Source organism: Salmo salar, chromosome 15 (assembly GCF_965601325.2).
Source record: "Salmo salar chromosome 15, fSalSal1, whole genome shotgun sequence".
Taxonomy (NCBI): domain Eukaryota; kingdom Metazoa; phylum Chordata; class Actinopteri; order Salmoniformes; family Salmonidae; genus Salmo; species Salmo salar.
Genome location: NC_138305.1, coordinates 104,844,708 through 104,864,113, shown reverse-complemented (window position 1 = coordinate 104,864,113; position 19,406 = coordinate 104,844,708).

The window sequence follows — 19,406 nt, the reverse complement described above, 5'->3', positions numbered from 1 at the left end:
TCAGATTGTTGAACAGCTTCTATCACCATCAGACTGTTGAACAGCTTATATTACCATCAGACTGTTGAACAGCTTCTATCACCAGGCCATCAGACTGTTGAACAGCTTCTATTACCAGGCCATCAGACTGTTGAACAGCTTCTATTACCATCAGACTGTTGAACAGCTTCTATCACCAGACCATCAGACTGTTAAACAGCTTCTATTACCAGACCATCAGATTGTTGAACAGCTTCTATCACCATCAGACTGTTGAACAGCTTCTATTACCATCAGACTGTTGAACAGCTTCTATTACCATCAGACTGTTGAACAGCTTCTATTACCAGACCATCAGATTGTTGAACAGCTTCTATCACCATCAGACTGTTGAACAGCTTCTATTACCATCAGACTGTTGAACAGCTTCTATCACCATCAGACTGTTGAACAGCTTCTATCACCAGGCCATCAGACTGTTGAACAGCGTCTATTACCAGGCCATCAGACTGTTGAAAAGCTTCTATTACCATCAGACTTTTGAACAGCTTCTATTACCATCAGACTGTTGAACAGCTTCTATTACCATCAGACTGTTGAACAGCTTCTATTACCATCAGACTGTTGAACAGCTTCTATTACCATCAGACTGTTAAACAGCTTCTATCACCAGGCCATCAGACTGTTGAACAGCTTCTATTACCATCAGACTGTTAAACAGCTTCTATTACCATCAGACTGTTGAACAGCTTCTATCACCAGGCCATTAGAATGTTGAACAGCTTCTATCACCAGGCCATCAGACTGTTGAACAGCTTCTATTACCATCAGACTGTTGAACAGCTTCTATCACCAGGCCATCAGACTGTTGAACAGCTTCTATTACCATCAGACTGTTGAACAGTTTCTATTACCATCAGACTGTTGAACAGCTTCTATTACCATCAGACTGTTGAACAGCTTCTATTACCATCAGACTGTTGAACAGCTTCTATTACCATCAGACTGTTGAACAGTTTCTATTACCAGACCATCAGACTGTTGAACAGCTTCTATTACCATCAGACTGTTAAACAGCTTCTATTACCATCAGACTGTTGAACAGCTTCTGTCACCAGGCCATCAGACTGTTGAACAGCTTCTATTACCATCAGACTGTTAAACAGCTTCTATTACCAGACTGTTGAACAGCTTCTATTACCATCAGACTGTTGAACAGCTTCTATCAACATCAGACTGTTGAACAGCTTCTATTACCATCAGACTGTTGAACAGCTTCTGTCACCAGGCCATCAGACTGTTGAACAGCTTCTATTACCATCAGACTGTTAAACAGCTTCTATTACCAGACTGTTGAACAGCTTCTATCACCAGACCATCAGACTGTTGAACAGCTTCTATTACCAGACCATCAGACTGTTGAACAGCTTCTATCACCAGGCCATCAGACTGTTGAACATCTTCTATTACCAGACCATCAGACTGTTGAACAGCTTCTATTACCATCAGACTGTTGAACAGCTTCTATCACCAAGCCATCAGACTGTTGAACAGCTTCTATCACCATCAGACTGTTGAACAGCTTCTATCACCAGGCCATCAGACTGTTGAACAGCTTCTATTACCATCAGACTGTTGAACAGCTTCTATTACCATCAGACTGTTGAACAGCTTCTATTACCATCAGACTGTTGAACAGCTTCTATTACCATCAGACTGTTAAACAGCTTCTGTCACCAGGCCATCAGACTGTTGAACAGCTTCTATTACCATCAGACTGTTGAACAGCTTCTATCACCAGGCCATCAGACTGTTGAACAGCTTCTATTACCATCAGACTGCTAAACAGCTTCTATTACCATCAGACTGTTGAACAGCTTCTATTACCAGGCCATCAGACTGTTGAACAGCTTCTATTACCATCAGACTGTTGAACAGCTTCTATCACCATCAGACTGTTGAACAGCTTCTATCACCAGGCCATCAGACTGTTGAACAGCGTCTATTACCAGGCCATCAGACTGTTGAAAAGCTTCTATTACCATCAGACTTTTGAACAGCTTCTATTACCATCAGACTGTTGAACAGCTTCTATTACCATCAGACTGTTGAACAGCTTCTATTACCATCAGACTGTTGAACAGCTTCTATTACCATCAGACTGTTAAACAGCTTCTATCACCAGGCCATCAGACTGTTGAACAGCTTCTATTACCATCAGACTGTTAAACAGCTTCTATTACCATCAGACTGTTGAACAGCTTCTATCACCAGGCCATTAGAATGTTGAACAGCTTCTATCACCAGGCCATCAGACTGTTGAACAGCTTCTATTACCATCAGACTGTTGAACAGCTTCTATCACCAGGCCATCAGACTGTTGAACAGCTTCTATTACCATCAGACTGTTAAACAGCTTCTATTACCATCAGACTGTTGAACAGCTTCTATCACCAGGCCATTAGAATGTTGAACAGCTTCTATCACCAGGCCATTAGAATGTTGAACAGCTTCTATCACCAGGCCATCAGACTGTTGAACAGCTTCTATTACCATCAGACTGTTGAACAGCTTCTATCACCAGGCCATCAGACTGTTGAACAGCTTCTATTACCATCAGACTGTTGAACAGCTTCTATTACCATCAGACTGTTGAACAGCTTCTATTACCATCAGACTGTTGAACAGCTTCTATTACCATCAGACTGTTGAACAGCTTCTATTACCAGACCATCAGACTGTTGAACAGCTTCTATTACCATCAGACTGTTAAACAGCTTCTATTACCATCAGACTGTTGAACAGCTTCTGTCACCAGGCCATCAGACTGTTGAACAGCTTCTATTACCATCAGACTGTTAAACAGCTTCTATTACCAGACTGTTGAACAGCTTCTATTACCATCAGACTGTTGAACAGCTTCTATCAACATCAGACTGTTGAACAGCTTCTATTACCATCAGACTGTTGAACAGCTTCTATCACCAGACCATCAGACTGTTGAACAGCTTCTATTACCAGACCATCAGACTGTTGAACAGCTTCTATCACCAGGCCATCAGACTGTTGAACAACTTCTATTACCAGACCATCAGACTGTTGAACAGCTTCTATCACCAGGCCATCAGACTGTTGAACAGCTTCTATTACCATCAGACTGTTGAACAGCTTCTATCACCAAGCCATCAGACTGTTGAACAGCTTCTATCACCATCAGACTGTTGAACAGCTTCTATCACCAGGCCATCAGACTGTTGAACAGCTTCTATTACCATCAGACTGTTGAACAGCTTCTATTACCATCAGACTGTTGAACAGCTTCTATTACCATCAGACTGTTGAACAGCTTCTATTACCATCAGACTGTTGAACAGCTTCTATTACCATCAGACTGTTAAACAGCTTCTATCACCAGGCCATCAGACTGTTGAACAGCTTCTATTACCATCAGACTGTTGAACAGCTTCTATTACCATCAGACTGTTGAACAGCTTCTATTACCAGACCATCAGACTGTTGAACAGCTTCTATTACCATCAGACTGTTAAACAGCTTCTATTACCATCAGACTGTTGAACAGCTTCTGTCACCAGGCCATCAGACTGTTGAACAGCTTCTATTACCATCAGACTGTTAAACAGCTTCTATTACCAGACTGTTGAACAGCTTCTATTACCATCAGACTGTTGAACAGCTTCTATCAACATCAGACTGTTGAACAGCTTCTATTACCATCAGACTGTTGAACAGCTTCTATCACCAGACCATCAGACTGTTGAACAGCTTCTATTACCAGACCATCAGACTGTTGAACAGCTTCTATCACCAGGCCATCAGACTGTTGAACAACTTCTATTACCAGACCATCAGACTGTTGAACAGCTTCTATCACCAGGCCATCAGACTGTTGAACAGCTTCTATTACCATCAGACTGTTGAACAGCTTCTATCACCAAGCCATCAGACTGTTGAACAGCTTCTATCACCATCAGACTGTTGAACAGCTTCTATCACCAGGCCATCAGACTGTTGAACAGCTTCTATTACCATCAGACTGTTGAACAGCTTCTATTACCATCAGACTGTTGAACAGCTTCTATTACCATCAGACTGTTGAACAGCTTCTATTACCATCAGACTGTTGAACAGCTTCTATTACCATCAGACTGTTAAACAGCTTCTATCACCAGGCCATCAGACTGTTGAACAGCTTCTATTACCATCAGACTGTTGAACAGCTTCTATCACCAGGCCATCAGACTGTTGAACAGCTTCTATTACCATCAGACTGCTAAACAGCTTCTATTACCATCAGACTGTTGAACAGCTTCTATCACCAGGCCATTAGAATGTTGAACAGCTTCTATCACCAGACCATCAGACTGTTAAACAGCTTCTATTACCATCAGACTGTTGAACAGCTTCTATTACCATCAGACTGTTGAACAGCTTCTATTACCATCAGACTGTTGAACAGCTTCTATTACCATCAGACTGTTGAACAGCTTCTATTACCATCAGACTGTTGAACAGCTTCTATTACCATCAGACTGTTAAACAGCTTCTATTACCAGACCATCAGACTGTTGAACAGCTTCTATTACCAGACCATCAGATTGTTGAACAGCTTCTATCACCATCAGACTGTTGAACAGCTTCTATTACCATCAGACTGTTGAACAGCTTCTATCACCAGGCCATCAGACTGTTGAACAGCTTCTATTACCAGGCCATCAGACTGTTGAACAGCTTCTATTACCATCAGACTGTTGAACAGCTTCTATCACCAGACCATCAGACTGTTAAACAGCTTCTATTACCATCAGACTGTTGAACAGCTTCTATTACCATCAGACTGTTGAACAGCTTCTATTACCATCAGACTGTTGAACAGCTTCTATTACCATCAGACTGTTGAACAGCTTCTATTACCATCAGACTGTTGAACAGCTTCTATTACCATCAGACTGTTAAACAGCTTCTATTACCAGACCATCAGATTGTTGAACAGCTTCTATCACCATCAGACTGTTGAACAGCTTCTATTACCATCAGACTGTTGAACAGCTTCTATCACCAGGCCATCAGACTGTTGAACAGCTTCTATTACCAGGCCATCAGACTGTTGAACAGCTTCTATTACCATCAGACTGTTGAACAGCTTCTATCACCATCAGACTGTTGAACAGCTTCTATCACCAGGCCATCAGACTGTTGAACAGCGTCTATTACCAGGCCATCAGACTGTTGAAAAGCTTCTATTACCATCAGACTTTTGAACAGCTTCTATTACCATCAGACTGTTGAATAGCTTCTATTACCATCAGACTGTTGAACAGCTTCTATTACCATCAGACTGTTAAACAGCTTCTATCACCAGGCCATCAGACTGTTGAACAGCTTCTATTACCATCAGACTGTTAAACAGCTTCTATTACCATCAGACTGTTGAACAGCTTCTATCACCAGGCCATTAGAATGTTGAACAGCTTCTATCACCAAGCCATCAGACTGTTGAACAGCTTCTATTACCATCAGACTGTTGAACAGCTTCTATCACCAGGCCATCAGACTGTTGAACAGCTTCTATTACCATCAGACTGTTGAACAGCTTCTATTACCATCAGACTGTTGAACAGCTTCTATTACCAGACCATCACACTGTTGAACAGCTTCTATTACCATCAGACTGTTAAACAGCTTCTATTACCATCAGACTGTTGAACAGCTTCTGTCACCAGGCCATCAGACTGTTGAACAGCTTCTATTACCATCAGACTGTTAAACAGCTTCTATTACCAGACTGTTGAACAGCTTCTATTACCATCAGACTGTTGAACAGCTTCTATCAACATCAGACTGTTGAACAGCTTCTATTACCAGACCATCAGACTGTTGAACAGCTTCTATTACCAGACCATCAGACTGTTGAACAGCTTCTATTACCAGACCATCAGACTGTTGAACAGCTTCTATCACCAGGCCATCAGACTGTTGAACAGCTTCTATTACCAGACCATCAGACTGTTGAACAGCTTCTATCACCAGGCCATCAGACTGTTGAACAGCTTCTATTACCATCAGACTGTTGAACAGCTTCTGTCACCAGGCCATCAGACTGTTGAACAGCTTCTATTACCATCAGACTGTTAAACAGCTTCTATTACCAGACTGTTGAACAGCTTCTATTACCATCAGACTGTTGAACAGCTTCTATCAACATCAGACTGTTGAACAGCTTCTACCACCAGGCCATCAGACTGTTGAACAGATTCTATCACCAGGCCATCAGACTGTTGAACAGCTTCTATTACCAGACCATCAGACTGTTGAACAGCTTCTATTACCAGACCATCAGACTGTTGAACAGCTTCTATCACCAGGCGATCAGACTGTTGAACAGCTTCTATTACCAGACCATCAGACTGTTGAACAGCTTCTATCACCAGGCCATCAGACTGTTGAACAGCTTCTATTACCATCAGACTGTTGAACAGCTTCTATCACCAAGCCATCAGACTGTTGAACAGCTTCTATCACCATCAGACTGTTGAACAGCTTCTATCACCAGGCCATCAGACTGTTGAACAGCTTCTATTACCATCAGACTGTTGAACAGCTTCTATTACCATCAGACTGTTGAACAGCTTCTATTACCATCAGACTGTTGAACAGCTTCTATTACCATCAGACTGTTGAACAGCTTCTATCACCAGGCCATCAGACTGTTGAACAGCTTCTATCACCATCAGACTGTTGAACAGCTTCTATCACCATCAGACTGTTGAACAGCTTCTATCACCAGACCATCAGACTGTTAAACAGCTTCTATTACCATCAGACTGTTGAACAGCTTCTATTACCATCAGACTGTTGAACAGCTTCTATTACCATCAGACTGTTGAACAGCTTCTATTACCATCAGACTGTTGAACAGCTTCTATTACCATCAGACTGTTGAACAGCTTCTATCACCATCAGACTGTTGAACAGCTTCTATCACCAGGCCATCAGACTGTTGAACAGCGTCTATTACCAGGCCATCAGACTGTTGAAAAGCTTCTATTACCATCAGACTTTTGAACAGCTTCTATTACCATCAGACTGTTGAACAGCTTCTATTACCATCAGACTGTTGAACAGCTTCTATTACCATCAGACTGTTGAACAGCTTCTATTACCATCAGACTGTTAAACAGCTTCTATCACCAGGCCATCAGACTGTTGAACAGCTTCTATTACCATCAGACTGTTAAACAGCTTCTATTACCATCAGACTGTTGAACAGCTTCTATCACCAGGCCATTAGAATGTTGAACAGCTTCTATCACCAGGCCATCAGACTGTTGAACAGCTTCTATTACCATCAGACTGTTGAACAGCTTCTATCACCAGGCCATCAGACTGTTGAACAGCTTCTATTACCATCAGACTGTTAAACAGCTTCTATTACCATCAGACTGTTGAACAGCTTCTATCACCAGGCCATTAGAATGTTGAACAGCTTCTATCACCAGGCCATTAGAATGTTGAACAGCTTCTATCACCAGGCCATCAGACTGTTGAACAGCTTCTATTACCATCAGACTGTTGAACAGCTTCTATCACCAGGCCATCAGACTGTTGAACAGCTTCTATTACCATCAGACTGTTGAACAGCTTCTATTACCATCAGACTGTTGAACAGCTTCTATTACCATCAGACTGTTGAACAGCTTCTATTACCAGACCATCAGACTGTTGAACAGCTTCTATTACCATCAGACTGTTAAACAGCTTCTATTACCATCAGACTGTTGAACAGCTTCTGTCACCAGGCCATCAGACTGTTGAACAGCTTCTATTACCATCAGACTGTTAAACAGCTTCTATTACCAGACTGTTGAACAGCTTCTATTACCATCAGACTGTTGAACAGCTTCTATCAACATCAGACTGTTGAACAGCTTCTATTACCATCAGACTGTTGAACAGCTTCTATCACCAGACCATCAGACTGTTGAACAGCTTCTATTACCAGACCATCAGACTGTTGAACAGCTTCTATCACCAGGCCATCAGACTGTTGAACAACTTCTATTACCAGACCATCAGACTGTTGAACAGCTTCTATCACCAGGCCATCAGACTGTTGAACAGCTTCTATTACCATCAGACTGTTGAACAGCTTCTATCACCAAGCCATCAGACTGTTGAACAGCTTCTATCACCATCAGACTGTTGAACAGCTTCTATCACCAGGCCATCAGACTGTTGAACAGCTTCTATTACCATCAGACTGTTGAACAGCTTCTATTACCATCAGACTGTTGAACAGCTTCTATTACCATCAGACTGTTGAACAGCTTCTATTACCATCAGACTGTTGAACAGCTTCTATTACCATCAGACTGTTAAACAGCTTCTATCACCAGGCCATCAGACTGTTGAACAGCTTCTATTACCATCAGACTGTTGAACAGCTTCTATTACCATCAGACTGTTGAACAGCTTCTATTACCAGACCATCAGACTGTTGAACAGCTTCTATTACCATCAGACTGTTAAACAGCTTCTATTACCATCAGACTGTTGAACAGCTTCTGTCACCAGGCCATCAGACTGTTGAACAGCTTCTATTACCATCAGACTGTTAAACAGCTTCTATTACCAGACTGTTGAACAGCTTCTATTACCATCAGACTGTTGAACAGCTTCTATCAACATCAGACTGTTGAACAGCTTCTATTACCATCAGACTGTTGAACAGCTTCTATCACCAGACCATCAGACTGTTGAACAGCTTCTATTACCAGACCATCAGACTGTTGAACAGCTTCTATCACCAGGCCATCAGACTGTTGAACAACTTCTATTACCAGACCATCAGACTGTTGAACAGCTTCTATCACCAGGCCATCAGACTGTTGAACAGCTTCTATTACCATCAGACTGTTGAACAGCTTCTATCACCAAGCCATCAGACTGTTGAACAGCTTCTATCACCATCAGACTGTTGAACAGCTTCTATCACCAGGCCATCAGACTGTTGAACAGCTTCTATTACCATCAGACTGTTGAACAGCTTCTATTACCATCAGACTGTTGAACAGCTTCTATTACCATCAGACTGTTGAACAGCTTCTATTACCATCAGACTGTTGAACAGCTTCTATTACCATCAGACTGTTAAACAGCTTCTATCACCAGGCCATCAGACTGTTGAACAGCTTCTATTACCATCAGACTGTTGAACAGCTTCTATCACCAGGCCATCAGACTGTTGAACAGCTTCTATTACCATCAGACTGCTAAACAGCTTCTATTACCATCAGACTGTTGAACAGCTTCTATCACCAGGCCATTAGAATGTTGAACAGCTTCTATCACCAGACCATCAGACTGTTAAACAGCTTCTATTACCATCAGACTGTTGAACAGCTTCTATTACCATCAGACTGTTGAACAGCTTCTATTACCATCAGACTGTTGAACAGCTTCTATTACCATCAGACTGTTGAACAGCTTCTATTACCATCAGACTGTTGAACAGCTTCTATTACCATCAGACTGTTAAACAGCTTCTATTACCAGACCATCAGACTGTTGAACAGCTTCTATTACCAGACCATCAGATTGTTGAACAGCTTCTATCACCATCAGACTGTTGAACAGCTTCTATTACCATCAGACTGTTGAACAGCTTCTATCACCAGGCCATCAGACTGTTGAACAGCTTCTATTACCAGGCCATCAGACTGTTGAACAGCTTCTATTACCATCAGACTGTTGAACAGCTTCTATCACCAGACCATCAGACTGTTAAACAGCTTCTATTACCATCAGACTGTTGAACAGCTTCTATTACCATCAGACTGTTGAACAGCTTCTATTACCAGACCATCAGACTGTTGAACAGCTTCTATTACCATCAGACTGTTAAACAGCTTCTATTACCATCAGACTGTTGAACAGCTTCTGTCACCAGGCCATCAGACTGTTGAACAGCTTCTATTACCATCAGACTGTTAAACAGCTTCTATTACCAGACTGTTGAACAGCTTCTATTACCATCAGACTGTTGAACAGCTTCTATCAACATCAGACTGTTGAACAGCTTCTATTACCAGACCATCAGACTGTTGAACAGCTTCTATTACCAGACCATCAGACTGTTGAACAGCTTCTATTACCAGACCATCAGACTGTTGAACAGCTTCTATCACCAGGCCATCAGACTGTTGAACAGCTTCTATTACCAGACCATCAGACTGTTGAACAGCTTCTATCACCAGGCCATCAGACTGTTGAACAGCTTCTATTACCATCAGACTGTTGAACAGCTTCTGTCACCAGGCCATCAGACTGTTGAACAGCTTCTATTACCATCAGACTGTTAAACAGCTTCTATTACCAGACTGTTGAACAGCTTCTATTACCATCAGACTGTTGAACAGCTTCTATCAACATCAGACTGTTGAACAGCTTCTACCACCAGGCCATCAGACTGTTGAACAGATTCTATCACCAGGCCATCAGACTGTTGAACAGCTTCTATTACCAGACCATCAGACTGTTGAACAGCTTCTATTACCAGACCATCAGACTGTTGAACAGCTTCTATCACCAGGCGATCAGACTGTTGAACAGCTTCTATTACCAGACCATCAGACTGTTGAACAGCTTCTATCACCAGGCCATCAGACTGTTGAACAGCTTCTATTACCATCAGACTGTTGAACAGCTTCTATCACCAAGCCATCAGACTGTTGAACAGCTTCTATCACCATCAGACTGTTGAACAGCTTCTATCACCAGGCCATCAGACTGTTGAACAGCTTCTATTACCATCAGACTGTTGAACAGCTTCTATTACCATCAGACTGTTGAACAGCTTCTATTACCATCAGACTGTTGAACAGCTTCTATTACCATCAGACTGTTGAACAGCTTCTATCACCAGGCCATCAGACTGTTGAACAGCTTCTATCACCATCAGACTGTTGAACAGCTTCTATCACCATCAGACTGTTGAACAGCTTCTATCACCAGACCATCAGACTGTTAAACAGCTTCTATTACCATCAGACTGTTGAACAGCTTCTATTACCATCAGACTGTTGAACAGCTTCTATTACCATCAGACTGTTGAACAGCTTCTATTACCATCAGACTGTTGAACAGCTTCTATTACCATCAGACTGTTGAACAGCTTCTATTACCATCAGACTGTTAAACAGCTTCTATTACCAGACCATCAGACTGTTGAACAGCTTCTATTACCAGACCATCAGATTGTTGAACAGCTTCTATCACCATCAGACTGTTGAACAGCTTCTATTACCATCAGACTGTTGAACAGCTTCTATCACCATCAGACTGTTGAACAGCTTCTATCACCAGGCCATCAGACTGTTGAACAGCGTCTATTACCAGGCCATCAGACTGTTGAAAAGCTTCTATTACCATCAGACTTTTGAACAGCTTCTATTACCATCAGACTGTTGAACAGCTTCTATTACCATCAGACTGTTGAACAGCTTCTATTACCATCAGACTGTTGAACAGCTTCTATTACCATCAGACTGTTAAACAGCTTCTATCACCAGGCCATCAGACTGTTGAACAGCTTCTATTACCATCAGACTGTTAAACAGCTTCTATCACCAGGCCATTAGAATGTTGAACAGCTTCTATCACCAGGCCATCAGACTGTTGAACAGCTTCTATTACCATCAGACTGTTGAACAGCTTCTATCACCAGGCCATCAGACTGTTGAACAGCTTCTATTACCATCAGACTGTTGAATAGCTTCTATTACCATCAGACTGTTGAACAGCTTCTATTACCATCAGACTGTTGAACAGCTTCTATTACCATCAGACTGTTGAACAGCTTCTATTACCATCAGACTGTTGAACAGCTTCTATTACCATCAGACTGTTGAACAGTTTCTATTACCAGACCATCAGACTGTTGAACAGCTTCTATTACCATCAGACTGTTAAACAGCTTCTATTACCATCAGACTGTTGAACAGCTTCTGTCACCAGGCCATCAGACTGTTGAACAGCTTCTATTACCATCAGACTGTTAAACAGCTTCTATTACCAGACTGTTGAACAGCTTCTATTACCATCAGACTGTTGAACAGCTTCTATCAACATCAGACTGTTGAACAGCTTCTATTACCATCAGACTGTTGAACAGCTTCTATCACCAGACCATCAGACTGTTGAACAGCTTCTATTACCAGACCATCAGACTGTTGAACAGCTTCTATCACCAGGCCATCAGACTGTTGAACAGCTTCTATTACCAGACCATCAGACTGTTGAACAGCTTCTATCACCAGGCCATCAGACTGTTGAACAGCTTCTATTACCATCAGACTGTTGAACAGCTTCTATCACCAAGCCATCAGACTGTTGAACAGCTTCTATCACCAAGCCATCAGACTGTTGAACAGCTTCTATCACCAGGCCATCAGACTGTTGAACAGCTTCTATTACCATCAGACTGTTGAACAGCTTCTATTACCATCAGACTGTTGAACAGCTTCTATTACCATCAGACTGTTGAACAGCTTCTATTACCATCAGACTGTTAAACAGCTTCTATCACCAGGCCATCAGACTGTTGAACAGCTTCTATTACCATCAGACTGTTGAACAGCTTCTATCACCAGGCCATCAGACTGTTGAACAGCTTCTATTACCATCAGACTGTTAAACAGCTTCTATTACCATCAGACTGTTGAACAGCTTCTGTCACCAGGCCATCAGACTGTTGAACAGCTTCTATTACCATCAGACTGTTAAACAGCTTCTATTACCAGACTGTTGAACAGCTTCTATTACCATCAGACTGTTGAACAGCTTCTATCAACATCAGACTGTTGAACAGCTTCTATTACCATCAGACTGTTGAACAGCTTCTATCACCAGACCATCAGACTGTTGAACAGCTTCTATTACCAGACCATCAGACTGTTGAACAGCTTCTATCACCAGGCCATCAGACTGTTGAACAGCTTCTATTACCAGACCATCAGACTGTTGAACAGCTTCTATCACCAGGCCATCAGACTGTTGAACAGCTTCTATTACCATCAGACTGTTGAACAGCTTCTATCACCAGGCCATCAGACTGTTGAACAGCTTCTATTACCATCAGACTGTTGAACAGCTTCTATTACCATCAGACTGTTGAACAGCTTCTATTACCATCAGACTGTTGAACAGCTTCTATTACCATCAGACTGTTAAACAGCTTCTATCACCAGGCCATCAGACTGTTGAACAGCTTCTATTACCATCAGACTGTTGAACAGCTTCTATCACCAGGCCATCAGACTGTTGAACAGCTTCTATTACCATCAGACTGCTAAACAGCTTCTATTACCATCAGACTGTTGAACAGCTTCTATCACCAGGCCATTAGAATGTTGAACAGCTTCTATCACCAGACCATCAGACTGTTAAACAGCTTCTATTACCATCAGACTGTTGAACAGCTTATATCACCAGACCATCAGACTGTTAAACAGCTTCTATTACCATCAGACTGTTGAACAGCTTCTATTACCATCAGACTGTTGAACAGCTTCTATTACCATCAGACTGTTGAACAGCTTCTATTACCATCAGACTGTTGAACAGCTTCTATTACCATCAGACTGTTAAACAGCTTCTATTACCAGACCATCAGACTGTTGAACAGCTTCTATTACCATCAGACTGTTGAACAGCTTCTATTACCAGACCATCAGATTGTTGAACAGCTTCTATCACCATCAGACTGTTGAACAGCTTCTATTACCATCAGACTGTTGAACAGCTTCTATCACCAGGCCATCAGACTGTTGAACAGCTTCTATTACCAGGCCATCAGACTGTTGAACAGCTTCTATTACCATCAGACTGTTGAACAGCTTCTATCACCAGACCATCAGACTGTTAAACAGCTTCTATTACCATCAGACTGTTGAACAGCTTCTATTACCATCAGACTGTTGAACAGCTTCTATTACCATCAGACTGTTGAACAGCTTCTATTACCATCAGACTGTTGAACAGCTTCTATTACCATCAGACTGTTGAACAGCTTCTATTACCATCAGACTGTTGAACAGCTTCTATTACCATCAGACTGTTAAACAGCTTCTATTACCAGACCATCAGACTGTTGAACAGCTTCTATCACCATCAGACTGTTGAACAGCTTCTATTACCATCAGACTGTTGAACAGCTTCTATTACCAGGCCATCAGACTGTTGAACAGCTTCTATTACCATCAGACTGTTGAACAGCTTCTATCACCATCAGACTGTTGAACAGCTTCTATCACCAGGCCATCAGACTGTTGAACAGCGTCTATTACCAGGCCATCAGACTGTTGAAAAGCTTCTATTACCATCAGACTTTTGAACAGCTTCTATTACCATCAGACTGTTGAACAGCTTCTATTACCATCAGACTGTTGAACAGCTTCTATTACCATCAGACTGTTGAACAGCTTCTATTACCATCAGACTGTTAAACAGCTTCTATCACCAGGCCATCAGACTGTTGAACAGCTTCTATTACCATCAGACTGTTAAACAGCTTCTATTACCATCAGACTGTTGAACAGCTTCTATCACCAGGCCATTAGAATGTTGAACAGCTTCTATCACCAAGCCATCAGACTGTTGAACAGCTTCTATTACCATCAGACTGTTGAACAGCTTCTATCACCAGGCCATCAGACTGTTGAACAGCTTCTATTACCATCAGACTGTTGAACAGCTTCTATTACCATCAGACTGTTGAACAGCTTCTATTACCATCACACTGTTGAACAGCTTCTATTACCATCAGACTGTTGAACAGCTTCTATTACCATCAGACTGTTAAACAGCTTCTATCACCAGGCCATCAGACTGTTGAACAGCTTCTATTACCATCAGACTGTTGAACAGCTTCTATCACCATCAGACTGTTGAACAGCTTCTATCACCAGGCCATCAGACTGTTGAACAGCGTCTATTACCAGGCCATCAGACTGTTGAAAAGCTTCTATTACCATCAGACTTTTGAACAGCTTCTATTACCATCAGACTGTTGAACAGCTTCTATTACCATCAGACTGTTGAACAGCTTCTATTACCATCAGACTGTTGAACAGCTTCTATTACCATCAGACTGTTAAACAGCTTCTATCACCAGGCCATCAGACTGTTGAACAGCTTCTATTACCATCAGACTGTTAAACAGCTTCTATTACCATCAGACTGTTGAACAGCTTCTATCACCAGGCCATTAGAATGTTGAACAGCTTCTATCACCAAGCCATCAGACTGTTGAACAGCTTCTATTACCATCAGACTGTTGAACAGCTTCTATCACCAGGCCATCAGACTGTTGAACAGCTTCTATTACCATCAGACTGTTGAACAGCTTCTATTACCATCAGACTGTTGAACAGCTTCTATTACCATCAGACTGTTGAACAGCTTCTATTACCAGACCATCAGACTGTTGAACAGCTTCTATTACCATCAGACTGTTAAACAGCTTCTATTACCATCAGACTGTTGAACAGCTTCTGTCACCAGGCCATCAGACTGTTGAACAGCTTCTATTACCATCAGACTGTTAAACAGCTTCTATTACCAGACTGTTGAACAGCTTCTATTACCATCAGACTGTTGAACAGCTTCTATCAACATCAGACTGTTGAACAGCTTCTATTACCAGACCATCAGACTTTTGAACAGCTTCTATCACCAGGCCATCAGACTGTTGAACAGCTTCTATTACCAGACCATCAGACTGTTGAACAGCTTCTATTACCAGACCATCAGACTGTTGAACAGCTTCTATCACCAGGCCATCAGACTGTTGAACAGCTTCTATTACCAGACCATCAGACTGTTGAACAGCTTCTATCACCAAGCCATCAGACTGTTGAACAGCTTCTATCACCATCAGACTGTTGAACAGCTTCTATCACCAGGCCATCAGACTGTTGAACAGCTTCTATTACCATCAGACTGTTGAACAGCTTCTATTACCATCAGACTGTTGAACAGCTTCTATTACCATCAGACTGTTGAACAGCTTCTATTACCATCAGACTGTTGAGCAGCTTCTATTACCATCAGACTGTTGAACAGCTTCTATCACCAGGCCATCAGACTGTTGAACAGCTTCTATTACCATCAGACTGTTGAACAGCTTCTATTACCATCAGACTGTTGAACAGCTTCTATTACCATCAGACTGTTAAACAGCTTCTATTACCAGACCATCAGACTGTTGAACAGCTTCTATTACCAGACCATCAGATTGTTGAACAGCTTCTATCACCATCAGACTGTTGAACAGCTTCTATCACCATCAGACTGTTGAACAGCTTCTATTACCATCAGACTGTTGAACAGCTTCTATCACCAGGCCATCAGACTGTTGAACAGCTTCTATTACCAGGCCATCAGACTGTTGAACAGCTTCTATTACCATCAGACTGTTCAACAGCTTCTATCACCATCAGACTGTTGAACAGCTTCTATCACCAGGCCATCAGACTGTTGAACAGCGTCTATTACCAGGCCATCAGACTGTTGAAAAGCTTCTATTACCATCAGACTTTTGAACAGCTTCTATTACCATCAGACTGTTGAACAGCTTCTATTACCATCAGACTGTTGAACAGCTTCTATTACCATCAGACTGTTGAACAGCTTCTATTACCATCAGACTGTTAAACAGCTTCTATCACCAGGCCATCAGACTGTCGAACAGCTTCTATTACCATCAGACTGTTGAACAGCTTCTATCACCAGGCCATTAGAATGTTGAACAGCTTCTATCACCAGGCCATCAGACTGTTGAACAGCTTCTATTACCATCAGACTGTTGAACAGCTTCTATCACCAGGCCATCAGACTGTTGAACAGCTTCTATTACCATCAGACTGTTGAACAGCTTCTATTACCATCAGACTGTTGAACAGCTTCTATTACCATCAGACTGTTGAACAGCTTCTATTACCATCAGACTGTTGAACAGCTTCTATTACCAGACCATCAGACTGTTGAACAGCTTCTATTACCATCAGACTGTTAAACAGCTTCTATTACCATCAGACTGTTGAACAGCTTCTGTCACCAGGCCATCAGACTGTTGAACAGCTTCTATTACCATCAGACTGTTAAACAGCTTCTATTACCAGACTGTTGAACAGCTTCTATTACCATCAGACTGTTGAACAGCTTCTATCAACATCAGACTGTTGAACAGCTTCTATCACCAGACCATCAGACTGTTGAACAGCTTCTATTACCAGACCATCAGACTGTTGAACAGCTTCTATCACCAGGCCATCAGACTGTTGAACAGCTTCTATTACCAGACCATCAGACTGTTGAACAGCTTCTATCACCAGGCCATCAGACTGTTGAACAGCTTCTATTACCATCAGACTGTTGAACAGCTTCTATCACCAAGCCATCAGACTGTTGAACAGCTTCTATCACCATCAGACTGTTGAACAGCTTCTATCACCAGGCCATCAGACTGTTGAACAGCTTCTATTACCATCAGACTGTTGAACAGCTTCTATTACCATCAGACTGTTGAACAGCTTCTATTACCATCAGACTGTTGAACAGCTTCTATTACCATCAGACTGTTGAACAGCTTCTATTACCATCAGACTGTTGAACAGCTTCTATCACCAGGCCATCAGACTGTTGAACAGCTTCTATTACCATCAGACTGCTAAACAGCTTCTATTACCATCAGACTGTTGAACAGCTTCTATCACCAGGCCATTAGAATGTTGAACAGCTTCTATCACCAGACCATCAGACTGTTAAACAGCTTCTATTACCATCAGACTGTTGAACAGCTTATATCACCAGACCATCAGACTGTTAAAAAGCTTCTATTACCATCAGACTGTTGAACAGCTTCTATTACCATCAGACTGTTAAACAGCTTCTATTACCAGACCATCAGACTGTTGAACAGCTTCTATTACCAGACCATCAGACTGTTGAACAGCTTCTATTACCATCAGACTGTTGAACAGCTTCTATCACCATCAGACTGTTGAACAGCTTCTATTACCATCAGACTGTTGAACAGCTTATATCACCAGACCATCAGACTGTTAAAAAGCTTCTATTACCATCAGACTGTTGAACAGCTTCTATTACCATCAGACTGTTGAACAGCTTCTATTACCATCAGACTGTTGAACAGCTTCTATTACCATCAGACTGTTGAACAGCTTCTATTACCATCAGACTGTTGAACAGCTTCTATTACCATCAGACTGTTGAACAGCTTCTATTACCATCAGACTGTTGAACAGCTTCTATCACCAGGCCATCAGACTGTTGAACAGCTTCTATTACCATCAGACTGTTAAACAGCTTCTATTACCATCAGACTGTTAAACAGCTTCTATTACCATCAGACTGTTAAACAGCTTCTATTACCAGACCATCAGACTGTTGAACAGCTTCTATTACCAGACCATCAGACTGTTGAACAGCTTCTATTACCATCAGACTGTTGAACAGCTTCTATCACCATCAGACTGTTGAACAGCTTCTATTACCATCAGACTGTTGAACAGCTTCTATCACCAGGCCATCAGACTGTTGAACAGCTTCTATTACCAGGCCATCAGACTGTTGAACAGCTTCTATTACCATCAGACTGTTGAACAGCTTCTATCACCATCAGACTGTTGAACAGCTTCTATCACCATCAGACTGTTGAACAGCTTCTATTACCATCAGACTGTTGAACAGCTTCTATTACCATCAGACTGTTGAACAGCTTCTATTACCATCAGACTGTTGAACAGCTTCTATACCATCAGACTGTTGAACAGCTTCTATTACCATCAGACTGTTAAACAGCTTCTATCACCAGGCCATCAGACTGTTGAACAGCTTCTATTACCATCAGACTGTTAAACAGCTTCTATTACCATCAGACTGTTGAACAGCTTCTATCACCAGGCCATTAGAATGTTGAACAGCTTCTATCACCAGGCCATCAGACTGTTGAACAGCTTCTATCACCAGGCCATCAGACTTTTGAACAGCTTCTATTACCATCAGACTGTTGAACAGCTTCTATTACCAGACCATCAGACTGTTGAACAGCTTCTATTACCATCAGACTGTTAAACAGCTTCTATTACCATCAGACTGTTAAACAGCTTCTATTACCATCAGACTGTTGAACAGCTTCTGTCACCAGGCCATCAGACTGTTGAACAGCTTCTATTACCATCAGACTGTTAAACAGCTTCTATTACCAGACTGTTGAACAGCTTCTATTACCATCAGACTGTTGAACAGCTTCTATCAACATCAGACTGTTGAACAGCTTCTATCAACATCAGACTGTTGAACAGCTTATATTACCATCAGACTGTTGA